The sequence below is a fragment of the Scyliorhinus torazame genome, chromosome 5, assembly GCF_047496885.1.
Source record: "Scyliorhinus torazame isolate Kashiwa2021f chromosome 5, sScyTor2.1, whole genome shotgun sequence".
NCBI lineage: Eukaryota > Metazoa > Chordata > Chondrichthyes > Carcharhiniformes > Scyliorhinidae > Scyliorhinus > Scyliorhinus torazame.
In genome coordinates, this window is record NC_092711.1 from 138345219 (window position 1) to 138361849 (window position 16631).

Below are 16631 nucleotides of genomic sequence, written 5' to 3' on the forward strand. Positions count from 1 at the left end.
GGGTAGTGAGAGAGAGAGAGAGTGGGATTCGACTGAGGAGTGAGAGAGAGAGAGGGGGAATAGACTGTGGGGAGTGAGAGAGAGAGAGTGGGAATAGACTGGGGAGTGAGAGAGAGCGAGTGGGATTAGACTGTGGAGAGAGAGTGGGATTAGACTGTGGGGAGAGAGAGTGGGATTAGACTGGGGAGAGAGAGAGTGGGACTAGACTGTGGGGAGAGCGAGAGAGAGAGAGTGGGATTAGACTGTGGAGAGTGAGTGGGATTAGACTGTGGAGAGAGAGTGGGATTAGACTGTGGGGAGAGAGAGTGGGATTAGACTGGGGAGAGTGAGTGGGACTAGACTGTGGGGAGAGCGAGAGAGAGACATGGATTAGACTGTGGGGAGTGAGAGAGTGGGATTAGACTGTGGGGAGTGAAAGAGAGAGATAGTGGGATTAGACTGTGGGGAGTGAGAGAGAGTGGGAATAGATTATGGGGAGTGAGAGAGAGAGAGTGGGATTAGACTGTGGGGAGAGAGGAGAGAGATTGGGATTAGACTGGGAATTGAGCGAGAGAGAGACAGTGGGATTAGACTGTGGGGAGAGAGAGAGAGAGAGTGGGATTAGACTGTGGGGAGTGAGAGAGATAGAGAGAGAGAGTGGGATTAGACTGTGGGGGGAGAGAGTGGGATTAGACTGTGGGGAGTGAGAGAGAGAGAGTGGGATTAGACTGGGGGGAGTGAGAGAGATAGAGAGAGAGTGGGATTAGACTGGGGAGTGAGAGAGAGTGGGATTAGACTGTGGGGGAGAGAATGTGGTATTAGACTCTGGGGAGTGAGAGAGAGAGTGGGATTAGACTAGGGAGTGAGAGAGAGTGGGAATAGGCTGGGGAGTGAGAGAGAGAGAGAGAGTGGGATTAGACTGGGGAGAGAGAGAGTGGGACTAGACTGTGGGGAGAGCGAGAGAGAGACATGGATTAGACTGTGGGGAGTGAGAGAGTGGGATTAGACTGTGGGGAGTGAAAGAGAGAGATAGTGGGATTAGACTGTGGGGAGTGAGAGAGAGTGGGAATAGATTATGGGGAGTGAGAGAGAGAGAGTGGGATTAGACTGTGGGGAGAGAGGAGAGAGATTGGGATTAGACTGGGAATTGAGCGAGAGAGAGACAGTGGGATTAGACTGTGGGGAGAGAGAGAGAGAGAGTGGGATTAGACTGTGGGGAGTGAGAGAGATAGAGAGAGAGTGGGATTAGAGTGTGGGGGGAGAGAGAGAGAGTGGGAATAGACTGTGGGGAGAGAGAGTGGGATTGGACTGTGGGGAGTGAGAGAGAGAGAGTGTGATTAGACTGGGGGGAGTGAGTGAGATAGAGAGAGATAGTGGGATTAGACTGGGGAGTGAGAGAGAGTGGGATTAGACTGTGGGTGAGAGAATGTGGGATTAGACTGTGGGGAGTGAGAGAGAGAGTGGGATTAGACTGGGGAGTGAGAGAGAGTGGGAATAGGCTGGGGAGTGAGAGAGAGAGAGAGAGTGGGATTAGACTGGGGAGTGAGAGAGAGAGAGTGGGATTCGACTGAGGAGTGTGAGAGAGAGGGGGAATAGACTGTGGGGAGAGAGAGAGTGGGAATAGACTGGGGAGTGAGAGAGAGAGTGGGATTAGACTGTGTGGAGAGAGAGTGGGATTAGACTGTGGGGAGAGAGAGTGCGATTAGACTGGGGAGAGAGAGAGTGGGACTAGACTGTGGGGAGTGAGAGAGAGAGTGGGATTAGACTGTGGGGAGAGAGAGAGTGGGATTAGACTGTGGGGAGAGAGGGAGAGTGGGAATAGACTGGGGGGCATGAGAGCGAGAGTGGGATTAGACTGGGGAGTGAGAGAGAGAGTGGGATTAGACTGTGGGGAGAGAGAGAGAGAGGGATTAGACTGTGGGGAGAGAGTGGGATTAGACTGGGGAGTGTGAGAGCGAGTGTGGGATTAGACTGGGGAGTGTGAGAGAGAGAGTGGGATTAGACTGTGTGGAGAGAGAGAGAGAGTGGGATTAGACTGGGGAGAGAGAGAGTGGGATTAGACTGTGGGGAGTGAGAGAGAGAGAGAGTGGGATTAGACTGTGGGGAGAGCGAGAGACAGACATGGATTAGACTGTGGGGAGTGAGAGAGAGAGTGGGAATAGACTATGGGGAGTGAGAGAGAGAGAGTGGGATTAGACTGTGGGGAGAGAGGAGATATATTGGGATTAGACTGGGAATTGAGAGAGAGAGAGACAGTGGGATTAGACTGTGGGGAGTGAGAGAGATAGAGAGAGAGTGGGAATAGACTGTGGGGAGAGAGAGAGAGTGGGAATAGACTGTGGGGAGAGAGAGTGGGATTAGACTGTGGGGAGTGAGAGAGAGAGAGTGGGATTAGACTGTGGGGAGTGAGAGAGATAGAGAGAGAGTGGGAATAGACTGGGGAGTGAGAGAGAGAGAGTGGGAATAGACTGGGGAGTGAGAGAGAGTGGGATTAGACTGGGGAGTGAGAGAGAGAGAGTGGGATTAGACTGGGGAGTGAGAGAGAGAGAGAGTGGGATTAGACTGTGGGGAGAGCGAGAGACAGACATGGATTAGACTGTGGGGAGTGAGAGAGAGAGTGGGAATAGACTATGGGGAGTGAGAGAGAGAGAGTGGGATTAGACTGTGGGGAGAGAGGAGATATATTGGGATTAGACTGGGAATTGAGAGAGAGAGAGACAGTGGGATTAGACTGTGGGGAGTGAGAGAGATAGAGAGAGAGTGGGAATAGACTGTGGGGAGAGAGAGAGAGTGGGAATAGACTGTGGGGAGAGAGAGTGGGATTAGACTGTGGGGAGTGAGAGAGAGAGAGTGGGATTAGACTGTGGGGAGTGAGAGAGATAGAGAGAGAGTGGGAATAGACTGGGGAGTGAGAGAGAGAGAGTGGGAATAGACTGGGTAGTGAGAGAGAGAGTGGGATTAGACTGTGGGGAGAGAGAGAGAGGGATTAGACTGTGGGGAGTGAGAGAGATAGAGAACGAGAGAGTGGGATTAGACTGTGGGGAGTGTGTGAGAGAGAGAGTGGGAATAGACTGGGGAGTGAGAGAGAGAGAGTGGGATTAGACTGGGGAGTGAGAGAGATAGAGAGAGTGGGATTAGAGTGTGGGGTGTGAGAGAGAGGGTGGGAATAGACTGTGCGGGGTGAGAGAGAGAGAGTGGGATTAGACTGTGGGGAGTGAGAGAGAGAGACAGTGGGAATAGACTGGGGCGTGAGAGAGAGAGGGATTAGACTGTGGGGAGTGAGGGAGTGGGAATAGACTGGGGAGTGAAAGAGAGAGAGAGTGGGATTAGACTGGGGAGTGAGAGAGAGAGTGGGATTAGACTGTGTGGAGAGAGAGAGAGTGGGATTAGACTGGGGAGTGAGAGAGAGAGGGATTAAACTGTGGGGAGAGAGAGTGGGATTAGACTGGGGAGTGTGAGAGAGAGTGTGGGATTAGACTGGGGAGTGTGAGAGAGAGAGAGAGAGTGGGATTAGACTGTGGAGAGAGAGAGAGAGTGGGATTAGACTGGGGAGAGAGAGAGAGTGGTATTAGACTGTGGGTAGTGAGAGAGAGAGAGAGTGGGATTCGACTGAGGAGTGAGAGAGAGAGAGGGGGAATAGACTGTGGGGAGTGAGAGAGAGAGAGTGGGAATAGACTGGGGAGTGAGAGAGAGCGAGTGGGATTAGACTGTGGAGAGAGAGTGGGATTAGACTGTGGGGAGAGAGAGTGGGATTAGACTGGGGAGAGAGAGAGTGGGACTAGACTGTGGGGAGAGCGAGAGAGAGAGAGTGGGATTAGACTGTGGAGAGTGAGTGGGATTAGACTGTGGAGAGAGAGTGGGATTAGACTGTGGGGAGAGAGAGTGGGATTAGACTGGGGAGAGTGAGTGGGACTAGACTGTGGGGAGAGCGAGAGAGAGACATGGATTAGACTGTGGGGAGTGAGAGAGTGGGATTAGACTGTGGGGAGTGAAAGAGAGAGATAGTGGGATTAGACTGTGGGGAGTGAGAGAGAGTGGGAATAGATTATGGGGAGTGAGAGAGAGAGAGTGGGATTAGACTGTGGGGAGAGAGGAGAGAGATTGGGATTAGACTGGGAATTGAGCGAGAGAGAGACAGTGGGATTAGACTGTGGGGAGAGAGAGAGAGAGAGTGGGATTAGACTGTGGGGAGTGAGAGAGATAGAGAGAGAGAGTGGGATTAGACTGTGGGGGGAGAGAGTGGGATTAGACTGTGGGGAGTGAGAGAGAGAGAGTGGGATTAGACTGGGGGGAGTGAGAGAGATAGAGAGAGAGTGGGATTAGACTGGGGAGTGAGAGAGAGTGGGATTAGACTGTGGGGGAGAGAATGTGGTATTAGACTCTGGGGAGTGAGAGAGAGAGTGGGATTAGACTAGGGAGTGAGAGAGAGTGGGAATAGGCTGGGGAGTGAGAGAGAGAGAGAGAGTGGGATTAGACTGGGGAGAGAGAGAGTGGGACTAGACTGTGGGGAGAGCGAGAGAGAGACATGGATTAGACTGTGGGGAGTGAGAGAGTGGGATTAGACTGTGGGGAGTGAAAGAGAGAGATAGTGGGATTAGACTGTGGGGAGTGAGAGAGAGTGGGAATAGATTATGGGGAGTGAGAGAGAGAGAGTGGGATTAGACTGTGGGGAGAGAGGAGAGAGATTGGGATTAGACTGGGAATTGAGCGAGAGAGAGACAGTGGGATTAGACTGTGGGGAGAGAGAGAGAGAGAGTGGGATTAGACTGTGGGGAGTGAGAGAGATAGAGAGAGAGTGGGATTAGAGTGTGGGGGGAGAGAGAGAGAGTGGGAATAGACTGTGGGGAGAGAGAGTGGGATTGGACTGTGGGGAGTGAGAGAGAGAGAGTGTGATTAGACTGGGGGGAGTGAGTGAGATAGAGAGAGATAGTGGGATTAGACTGGGGAGTGAGAGAGAGTGGGATTAGACTGTGGGTGAGAGAATGTGGGATTAGACTGTGGGGAGTGAGAGAGAGAGTGGGATTAGACTGGGGAGTGAGAGAGAGTGGGAATAGGCTGGGGAGTGAGAGAGAGAGAGAGAGTGGGATTAGACTGGGGAGTGAGAGAGAGAGAGTGGGATTCGACTGAGGAGTGTGAGAGAGAGGGGGAATAGACTGTGGGGAGAGAGAGAGTGGGAATAGACTGGGGAGTGAGAGAGAGAGTGGGATTAGACTGTGTGGAGAGAGAGTGGGATTAGACTGTGGGGAGAGAGAGTGCGATTAGACTGGGGAGAGAGAGAGTGGGACTAGACTGTGGGGAGTGAGAGAGAGAGTGGGATTAGACTGTGGGGAGAGAGAGAGTGGGATTAGACTGTGGGGAGAGAGGGAGAGTGGGAATAGACTGGGGGGCATGAGAGCGAGAGTGGGATTAGACTGGGGAGTGAGAGAGAGAGTGGGATTAGACTGTGGGGAGAGAGAGAGAGAGGGATTAGACTGTGGGGAGAGAGTGGGATTAGACTGGGGAGTGTGAGAGCGAGTGTGGGATTAGACTGGGGAGTGTGAGAGAGAGAGTGGGATTAGACTGTGTGGAGAGAGAGAGAGAGTGGGATTAGACTGGGGAGAGAGAGAGTGGGATTAGACTGTGGGGAGTGAGAGAGAGAGAGAGTGGGATTAGACTGTGGGGAGAGCGAGAGACAGACATGGATTAGACTGTGGGGAGTGAGAGAGAGAGTGGGAATAGACTATGGGGAGTGAGAGAGAGAGAGTGGGATTAGACTGTGGGGAGAGAGGAGATATATTGGGATTAGACTGGGAATTGAGAGAGAGAGAGACAGTGGGATTAGACTGTGGGGAGTGAGAGAGATAGAGAGAGAGTGGGAATAGACTGTGGGGAGAGAGAGAGAGTGGGAATAGACTGTGGGGAGAGAGAGTGGGATTAGACTGTGGGGAGTGAGAGAGAGAGAGTGGGATTAGACTGTGGGGAGTGAGAGAGATAGAGAGAGAGTGGGAATAGACTGGGGAGTGAGAGAGAGAGAGGGATTAAACTGTGGGGAGAGAGAGTGGGATTAGACTGGGGAGTGTGAGAGAGAGTGTGGGATTAGACTGGGGAGTGTGAGAGAGAGAGAGAGAGTGGGATTAGACTGGAGAGAGAGAGAGAGTGGGATTAGGCTGGGGAGAGAGAGAGAGTGGTATTAGACTGTGGGTAGTGAGAGAGAGAGAGAGAGTGGGATTCGACTGAGGAGTGTGAGAGAGAGAGAGAGAGAGAGGGGGAATAGACTGTGGGGAGTGAGAGAGAGAGAGTGGGAATAGACTGGGGAGTGAGAGAGAGAGAGTGGGATTAGACTGTGGAGAGAGAGTGGGATTAGACTGTGGGGAGAGAGAGTGGGATTAGACTGGGGAGAGAGAGAGTGGGACTAGACTGTGGGGAGAGCGAGAGAGAGAGAGTGGGATTAGACTGTGGAGAGAGAGTGGGATTAGACTGTGGAGAGAGAGTGGGATTAGACTGTGGGGAGAGAGAGTGGGATTAGACTGGGGAGAGAGAGAGTGGGACTAGACTGTGGGGAGAGCGAGAGAGAGACATGGATTAGACTGTGGGGAGTGAGAGAGTGGGATTAGACTGTGGGGAGTGAAAGAGAGAGATAGTGGGATTAGACTGTGGGGAGTGAGAGAGAGTGGGAATAGATTATGGGGAGTGAGAGAGAGAGAGTGGGATTAGACTGTGGGGAGAGAGGAGAGAGATTGGGATTAGACTGGGAATTGAGCGAGAGAGAGACAGTGGGATTAGACTGTGGGGAGAGAGAGAGAGAGAGTGGGATTAGACTGTGGGGAGTGAGAGAGATAGAGAGAGAGAGTGGGATTAGACTGTGGGGGGAGAGAGAGAGAGTGGGAATAGACTGTGGGGAGAGAGAGTGGGATTAGACTGTGGGGAGTGAGAGAGAGAGAGTGGGATTAGACTGGGGAGTGAGAGAGAGAGAGTGGGATTAGACTGGGGAGTGAGAGAGAGTGGGAATAGGCTGGGGAGTGAGAGAGAGAGAGAGAGTGGGATTAGACTGGGGAGTGAGAGAGAGAGAGTGGGATTCGACTGAGGAGTGTGAGAGAGAGAGTGGGATTAGACTGGGGAGTGAGAGAGAGAGTGGGAATAGACTGTGGGGAGAGAGAGAGTGGGAATAGACTGGGGAGTGAGAGAGAGAGTGGGATTAGACTGTGTGGAGAGAGAGTGGGATTAGACTGTGGGGAGAGAGAGTACGATTAGACTGGGGAGAGAGAGAGTGGGACTAGACTGTGGGGAGTGAGAGAGAGAGTGGGATTAGACTGTGGGGAGAGAGAGAGAGTGGGATTAGACTGTGGGGAGAGAGAGAGGGAGAGTGGGAATAGACTGGGGGGCATGAGAGAGAGAGTGGGATTAGACTGGGGAGTTAGAGAGAGAGAGTGGGATTAGACTGGGGAGAGAGAGAGTGGGATTAGACTGGGGAGTGTGAGAGAGAGAGAGTGGGAATAGACTGGGGAGTGAGAGAGAGAGTGAGATTAGACTGGGGAGAGAGGGAGAGTGGGATTAGACTGGGGGGGGGGGTGAGAGAGAGGGAGGGATTAGACTGGGGAGTGAGAGAGAGAGTGGGATTAGACTGTGGGGAGAGAGAGAGAGGGATTAGACTGTGGGGAGAGAGTGGGATTAGACTGGGGAGTGTGAGAGCGAGTGTGGGATTAGACTGGGGAGTGTGAGAGAGAGAGTGGGATTAGACTGTGTGGAGAGAGAGTGGGATTAGACTGGGGAGTGAGAGAGAGAGAGAGTGGGATTAGACTGTGGGGAGAGCGAGAGACAGACATGGATTAGACTGTGGGGAGTGAGAGAGAGAGTGGGATTAGACTGTGGGGAGTGAAAGAGAGAGATAGTGGGATTAGACAGTGGGGAGTGAAAGAGAGTGGGAATAGACTATGGGGAGTGAGAGAGAGAGAGTGGGATTAGACTGTGGGGAGAGAGGAGATATATTGGGATTAGACTGGGAATTGAGAGAGAGAGAGACAGTGGGATTAGACTGTGGGGAGTGAGAGAGATAGAGAGAGTGGGAATAGACTGTGGGGAGAGAGAGAGAGTGGGAATAGACTGTGGGGAGAGAGAGTGGGATTAGACTGTGGGGAGTGAGAGAGAGAGAGTGGGATTAGACTGTGGGGAGTGAGAGAGATAGAGAGAGAGTGGGAATAGACTGGGGAGTGAGAGAGAGAGAGTGGGAATAGACTGGGTAGTGAGAGAGAGAGTGGGATTAGACTGTGGGGAGAGAGAGAGAGGGATTAGACTGTGGGGAGTGAGAGAGATAGAGAACGAGAGAGTGGGATTAGACTGTGGGGAGTGTGTGAGAGAGAGAGTGGGAATAGACTGGGGAGTGAGAGAGAGAGAGTGGGATTAGACTGGGGAGTGAGAGAGATAGAGAGAGTGGGATTAGAGTGTGGGGTGTGAGAGAGAGGGTGGGAATAGACTGTGCGGGGTGAGAGAGAGAGAGTGGGATTAGACTGTGGGGAGTGAGAGAGAGAGACAGTGGGAATAGACTGGGGCGTGAGAGAGAGAGGGATTAGACTGTGGGGAGTGAGGGAGTGGGAATAGACTGGGGAGTGAAAGAGAGAGAGAGTGGGATTAGACTGGGGAGTGAGAGAGAGAGTGGGATTAGACTGTGTGGAGAGAGAGAGAGTGGGATTAGACTGGGGAGTGAGAGAGAGAGGGATTAAACTGTGGGGAGAGAGAGTGGGATTAGACTGGGGAGTGTGAGAGAGAGTGTGGGATTAGACTGGGGAGTGTGAGAGAGAGAGAGAGAGTGGGATTAGACTGTGGAGAGAGAGAGAGAGTGGGATTAGACTGGGGAGAGAGAGAGAGTGGTATTAGACTGTGGGTAGTGAGAGAGAGAGAGAGTGGGATTCGACTGAGGAGTGAGAGAGAGAGAGGGGGAATAGACTGTGGGGAGTGAGAGAGAGAGAGTGGGAATAGACTGGGGAGTGAGAGAGAGCGAGTGGGATTAGACTGTGGAGAGAGAGTGGGATTAGACTGTGGGGAGAGAGAGTGGGATTAGACTGGGGAGAGAGAGAGTGGGACTAGACTGTGGGGAGAGCGAGAGAGAGAGAGTGGGATTAGACTGTGGAGAGTGAGTGGGATTAGACTGTGGAGAGAGAGTGGGATTAGACTGTGGGGAGAGAGAGTGGGATTAGACTGGGGAGAGTGAGTGGGACTAGACTGTGGGGAGAGCGAGAGAGAGACATGGATTAGACTGTGGGGAGTGAGAGAGTGGGATTAGACTGTGGGGAGTGAAAGAGAGAGATAGTGGGATTAGACTGTGGGGAGTGAGAGAGAGTGGGAATAGATTATGGGGAGTGAGAGAGAGAGAGTGGGATTAGACTGTGGGGAGAGAGGAGAGAGATTGGGATTAGACTGGGAATTGAGCGAGAGAGAGACAGTGGGATTAGACTGTGGGGAGAGAGAGAGAGAGAGTGGGATTAGACTGTGGGGAGTGAGAGAGATAGAGAGAGAGAGTGGGATTAGACTGTGGGGGGAGAGAGTGGGATTAGACTGTGGGGAGTGAGAGAGAGAGAGTGGGATTAGACTGGGGGGAGTGAGAGAGATAGAGAGAGAGTGGGATTAGACTGGGGAGTGAGAGAGAGTGGGATTAGACTGTGGGGGAGAGAATGTGGTATTAGACTCTGGGGAGTGAGAGAGAGAGTGGGATTAGACTAGGGAGTGAGAGAGAGTGGGAATAGGCTGGGGAGTGAGAGAGAGAGAGAGAGTGGGATTAGACTGGGGAGAGAGAGAGTGGGACTAGACTGTGGGGAGAGCGAGAGAGAGACATGGATTAGACTGTGGGGAGTGAGAGAGTGGGATTAGACTGTGGGGAGTGAAAGAGAGAGATAGTGGGATTAGACTGTGGGGAGTGAGAGAGAGTGGGAATAGATTATGGGGAGTGAGAGAGAGAGAGTGGGATTAGACTGTGGGGAGAGAGGAGAGAGATTGGGATTAGACTGGGAATTGAGCGAGAGAGAGACAGTGGGATTAGACTGTGGGGAGAGAGAGAGAGAGAGTGGGATTAGACTGTGGGGAGTGAGAGAGATAGAGAGAGAGTGGGATTAGAGTGTGGGGGGAGAGAGAGAGAGTGGGAATAGACTGTGGGGAGAGAGAGTGGGATTGGACTGTGGGGAGTGAGAGAGAGAGAGTGTGATTAGACTGGGGGGAGTGAGTGAGATAGAGAGAGATAGTGGGATTAGACTGGGGAGTGAGAGAGAGTGGGATTAGACTGTGGGTGAGAGAATGTGGGATTAGACTGTGGGGAGTGAGAGAGAGAGTGGGATTAGACTGGGGAGTGAGAGAGAGTGGGAATAGGCTGGGGAGTGAGAGAGAGAGAGAGAGTGGGATTAGACTGGGGAGTGAGAGAGAGAGAGTGGGATTCGACTGAGGAGTGTGAGAGAGAGGGGGAATAGACTGTGGGGAGAGAGAGAGTGGGAATAGACTGGGGAGTGAGAGAGAGAGTGGGATTAGACTGTGTGGAGAGAGAGTGGGATTAGACTGTGGGGAGAGAGAGTGCGATTAGACTGGGGAGAGAGAGAGTGGGACTAGACTGTGGGGAGTGAGAGAGAGAGTGGGATTAGACTGTGGGGAGAGAGAGAGTGGGATTAGACTGTGGGGAGAGAGGGAGAGTGGGAATAGACTGGGGGGCATGAGAGCGAGAGTGGGATTAGACTGGGGAGTGAGAGAGAGAGTGGGATTAGACTGTGGGGAGAGAGAGAGAGAGGGATTAGACTGTGGGGAGAGAGTGGGATTAGACTGGGGAGTGTGAGAGCGAGTGTGGGATTAGACTGGGGAGTGTGAGAGAGAGAGTGGGATTAGACTGTGTGGAGAGAGAGAGAGAGTGGGATTAGACTGGGGAGAGAGAGAGTGGGATTAGACTGTGGGGAGTGAGAGAGAGAGAGAGTGGGATTAGACTGTGGGGAGAGCGAGAGACAGACATGGATTAGACTGTGGGGAGTGAGAGAGAGAGTGGGAATAGACTATGGGGAGTGAGAGAGAGAGAGTGGGATTAGACTGTGGGGAGAGAGGAGATATATTGGGATTAGACTGGGAATTGAGAGAGAGAGAGACAGTGGGATTAGACTGTGGGGAGTGAGAGAGATAGAGAGAGAGTGGGAATAGACTGTGGGGAGAGAGAGAGAGTGGGAATAGACTGTGGGGAGAGAGAGTGGGATTAGACTGTGGGGAGTGAGAGAGAGAGAGTGGGATTAGACTGTGGGGAGTGAGAGAGATAGAGAGAGAGTGGGAATAGACTGGGGAGTGAGAGAGAGAGAGTGGGAATAGACTGGGGAGTGAGAGAGAGTGGGATTAGACTGGGGAGTGAGAGAGAGAGAGTGGGATTAGACTGGGGAGTGAGAGAGAGAGAGTGGGATTAGACTGGGGAGTGAGAGAGAGAGAGTGGGATTAGACTGGGGAGTGAGAGAGAGTGGGATTAGACTGGGGAGAGAGAGAGTGGGATTAGACTGGGGAGTGTGAGAGAGAGAGTGGGAATAGACTGGGGAGTGAAAGAGAGAGTGAGATTAGACTGGGGAGTGAGAGAGAGAGAGAAAGAGAGAGTGGGATTAGACTGGGGAGAGTGGGATTAGACTGGGGAGTGAGAGAGAGAGTGGGATTAGACTGTGGGGAGAGAGAGAGAGGGATTAGACTGTGGGGAGTGAGAGAGATAGAGAACGAGAGAGTGGGATTAGACTGTGGGGAGTGTGTGAGAGAGAGAGTGGGATTAGACTGGGGAGTGAGAGAGAGTGGGATTAGACTGTGGGGGAGAGAGTGTGGGATGAGACTGTGGGGAGTGAGAGAGAGTGTGGGATTAGACTGGGGAGTGAGAGAGAGTGGGAATAGGCTGGGGAGTGAGAAAGAGAGAGAGAGTGGGATTAGACTGGGGAGTGAGAGAGAGAGTGGGATTAGACTGTGTGGAGAGAGAGTGGGATTAGAATGTGGGGAGAGAGAGAGAGAGTGGGATTAGACTGGGGAGAGAGAGTGGGACTAGACTGTGGGGAGTGAGAGAGAGAGAGAGTGGGATTAGACTGTGGGGAGAGAGAGAGTGGGATTAGACTGTGGGGAGAGAGAGGTGGAGAGTGGGAATAGACTGGGGGGGATGAGAGAGAGAGTGGGATTAAACTGGGGAGTGAGAGAGAGAGTGGGATTAGACTGGGGAGAGAGAGAGTGGGATTAGACTGGGGAGTGTGAGAGAGAGTGAGTGGGAATAGACTGGGGAGTGAGAGAGAGAGTGAGATTAGACTGTGGTGAGTGAGAGAGAGAGAGAAAGAGAGAGTGGGATTAGACTGGGGAGAGAGGGAGAGTGGGATTAGACTGTGGGGGGTGAGAGAGAGAGAGAGAGGGATTAGACTGGGGAGTGAGAGAGAGAGTGGGATTAGACTGTGGGGAGAGAGAGAGGGAGAGTGGGAATAGACTGGGGAGTGAGAGAGAGTGGGATTAGACTGTGGAGAGAGAGAGTGGGAATAGACTGGGGAGTGAGAGAGAGAGTGGGATTAGACTGTGTGGAGAGAGAGAGTGGGAATAGACTGGGGAGTGAGAGAGAGAGTGGGATTAGACTGTGTGGAGAGAGAGTGGGATTAGACTGTGGGGAGAGAGACTGCGATTCGACTGGGGAGAGAGAGAGTGGGACTAGACTGTGGGGAGTGAGAGAGAGAGTGGGATTAGACTGTGGGGAGAGAGAGAGAGTGGGATTAGACTGTGGGGAGAGAGAGAGGGAGAGTGGGAATAGACTGGGGGGCATGAGAGAGAGAGTGGGATTAGACTGGGGAGTTAGAGAGAGAGAGTGGGATTAGACTGGGGAGAGAGAGAGTGGGATTAGACTGGGGAGTGTGAGAGAGAGAGAGTGGGAATAGACTGGGTAGTGAGAGAGAGAGTGAGATTAGACTGGGGAGAGAGGGAGAGTGGGATTAGACTGGGGGGAGAGAGAGAGAGAGGGATTAGACTGTGGGGAGAGAGTGGGATTAGACTAGGGAGTGTGAGAGCGAGTGTGGGATTAGACTGGGGAGTGTGAGAGAGAGAGTGGGATTAGACTGTGTGGAGAGAGAGAGAGTGGGATTAGACTGGGGAGAGAGAGAGTGGGATTAGACTGTGGGGAGTGAGAGAGAGAGAGAGTGGGATTAGACTGTGGGGAGAGCGAGAGACAGACATGGATTAGACTGTGGGGAGTGAGAGAGAGAGTGGGATTAGACTGTGGGGAGTGAAAGAGAGAGATAGTGGGATTAGACAGTGGGGAGTGAAAGAGAGTGGGAATAGACTATGGGGAGTGAGAGAGAGACAGTGGGATTAGACTGTGGGGAGAGAGAGTGGGATTAGACTGTGGGGAGTGAGAGAGATAGAGAGAGAGTGGGAATAGACTGTGGGGAGAGAGAGAGAGTGGGAATAGACTGTGGGGAGAGAGAGTGGGATTAGACTGTGGGGAGTGAGAGAGAGAGAGTGGGATTAGACTGTGGGGAGTGAGAGAGATAGAGAGAGAGTGGGATTAGACTGTGGGGAGTGAGAGAGAGAGAGAGTGGGAATAGACTGGGGAGTGAGAGAGAGAGAGTGGGATTAGACTGGGGAGTGAGAGAGAGAGTGAGATTAGACTGGGGAGTGAGAGAGAGAGAGAAAGAGAGAGTGGGATTAGACTGGGGAGAGTGGGATTAGACTGGGGGGGTGAGAGAGATAGAGAACGAGAGAGTGGGATTAGACTGTGGGGAGAGAGAGAGAGGGATTAGACTGTGGGGAGTGAGAGAGATAGAGAACGAGAGAGTGGGATTAGACTGTGGGGAGTGTGTGAGAGAGAGTGGGAATAGACTGGGGAGTGGGAGAGAGAGAGTGGGATTAGACTGGGGAGTGAGAGAGAGTGGGATTAGACTGTGGGGGAGAGAGTGTGGGATGAGACTGTGGGGAGTGAGAGAGAGTGTGGGATTAGACTGGGGAGTGAGAGAGAGTGGGAATAGGCTGGGGAGTGAGAAAGAGAGAGAGAGTGGGATTAGACTGGGGAGTGAGAGAGAGAGAGAGAGTGGGATTAACTGGGGAGTGAGAGAGAGAGTGGGATTAGACTGTGTGGAGAGAGAGTGGGATTAGAATGTGGGGAGAGAGAGAGTGGGATTAGACTGGGGAGAGAGAGTGGGACTAGACTGTGGGGAGTGAGAGAGAGAGAGAGTGGGATTAGACTGTGGGGAGAGAGAGAGTGGGATTAGACTGTGGGGAGAGAGAGGTGGAGAGTGGGAATAGACTGGGGGGGATGAGAGAGAGAGTGGTATTAAACTGGGGAGTGAGAGAGAGAGTGGGATTAGACTGGGGAGTGAGAGAGAGGGATTAGACTGTGGGGAGTGAGAGAGAGTGGGATTAGACTGGGGAGTGAGAGAGAGAGACTGGGATTAGACTGTGGGGAGAGTGAGAGTGGAATTAGACTGGGAGTGAGAGAGAGAGAGTGGGAATAGACTGTGGGGAGTGAGAAAGAGAATGAGTGGGATTAGACTGTGGGGCATGAGAGAGAGAGAGTGGGAATAGACTGGGGAGTGAGAGAGTGGGAATAGGCTGTGGGGAGTGAGAGAGAGAATGTGTGGGATTAGACTGTGGGGCATGAGAGAGAGTGGGATTAGACTGTGGGGAGAGAGGGAGAGGGAGAGTGAGAATAGACTGTGGGGCATGAGAGGGAGAGAGAGTGGGATTAGACTGTGGGGAGTGAGAGAGAGAGTGGGATTAGACTGTGGGGAGTGAGAGAGAGAGAGAGTGGGATTAGACTGGGGAGTGAGAGAGAGAGAGAGAGTGGGATTAGACTGGGGAGAGAGAGTGGGATTAGACTGGGGAGAGAGAGCGAGTGGGAATAGACTGAGGGGAGTGAGAGAGAGAGAGAGAGTGGGATTAGACTGGGGAGTGAGAGAGAGAGAGAGAGTGGGATTAACTGGGGAGTGAGAGAGAGAGTGGGATTAGACTGTGTGGAGAGAGAGAGTGGGATTAGAATGTGGGGAGAGAGAGAGTGGGATTAGACTGGGGAGAGAGAGTGGGACTAGACTGTGGGGAGTGAGAGAGAGAGAGAGTGGGATTAGACTGTGGGGAGAGAGAGAGTGGGATTAGACTGTGGGGAGAGAGAGGTGGAGAGTGGGAATAGACTGGGGGGGATGAGAGAGAGAGTGGTATTAAACTGGGGAGTGAGAGAGAGAGTGGGATTAGACTGGGGAGAGAGAGAGTGGGATTAGACTGGGGAGTGTGAGAGAGAGTGAGTGGGAATAGACTGGGGAGTGAGAGAGAGAGAGAGATTAGACTGTGGTGAGTGAGAGAGAGAGAGAAAGAGAGAGTGGGATTAGACTGGGGAGAGAGGGAGAGTGGGATTAGACTGTGGGGGGTGAGAGAGAGAGAGAGAGGGATTAGACTGGGGAGTGAGAGAGAGAGTGGGATTAGACTGTGGGGAGAGAGAGAGGGAGAGTGGGAATAGACTGGGGAGTGAGAGAGAGAGTGGGATTAGATTCTGGGGAGAGAGAGAGGGCGAGTGGGGTTAGACTGGGGAGTGAGAGAGAGAAAGAGACAGTGGGATTAGACTCTGGGGAGAGAGAGAGTGGTATTAGACTGGGGAGTGAGGGAGAGAGAGTGGGATTAGACTGGGGAGAGAGAGTGGGATTAGGCTGGGGATAGAGAGAGTAGGATTAGACTGGGGAGTGAGAGAGAGTGGGATTAGATTGTGGGGAGTGAGAGAGAGGGATTAGACTGTGGGGAGTGAGAGAGAGTGGGATTAGACTGGGGAGTGAGAGAGAGAGACTGGGATTAGACTGTGGGGAGAGTGAGAGTGGAATTAGACTGGGAGTGAGAGAGAGAGAGTGGGAATAGACTGTGGGGAGTGAGAAAGAGAATGAGTGGGATTAGACTGTGGGGCATGAGAGAGAGAGTGGGAATAGACTGGGGAGTGAGAGAGTGGGAATAGGCTGTGGGGAGTGAGAGAGAGAATGTGTGGGATTAGACTGTGGGGCATGAGAGAGAGTGGGATTAGACTGTGGGGAGAGAGGGAGAGGGAGAGTGAGAATAGACTGTGGGGCATGAGAGGGAGAGAGAGTGGGATTAGACTGTGGGGAGTGAGAGAGAGAGTGGGATTAGACTGTGGGGAGTGAGAGAGAGAGAGAGTGGGATTAGACTGGGGAGTGAGAGAGAGAGAGAGAGTGGGATTAGACTGGGGAGAGAGAGTGGGATTAGACTGGGGAGAGAGAGCGAGTGGGAATAGACTGAGGGGAGTGAGAGAGAGAGAGAGAGTGGGATTAGACTGGGGAGTGAGAGAGAGAGAGTGTGGGAATAGACTGGGGAGTGAGAGAGAGTGGGAATAGACTGTGGGGAGAGAGAGAGAGTGGGATTAGACTGTGCGGAGAGAGAGGGAGATTGGGATTAGACTGTGGGGAGTGAGAGAGAGAGTGGGATTAGACTGGGGAGTGAGAGAGAGAGAGAGAGTGGGATTAGACTGGGGAGTGAGAGAGAGAGTGGGATTAGACTGTGGGGAGTGAGAGAGAGAGAGAGTGGGATTAGACTCTGGGGAGAGAGAGAGAGTGGGATTAGACTGGGGAGTGAGAGAGAAAGCGACAGTGGGATTAGACTGGGGAGAGAGGGAGAGTGGGATTAGACTGTGGGGGGTGAGAGAGTGAGAGTGGGATTAGACTGGGAAGAGAGAGGGA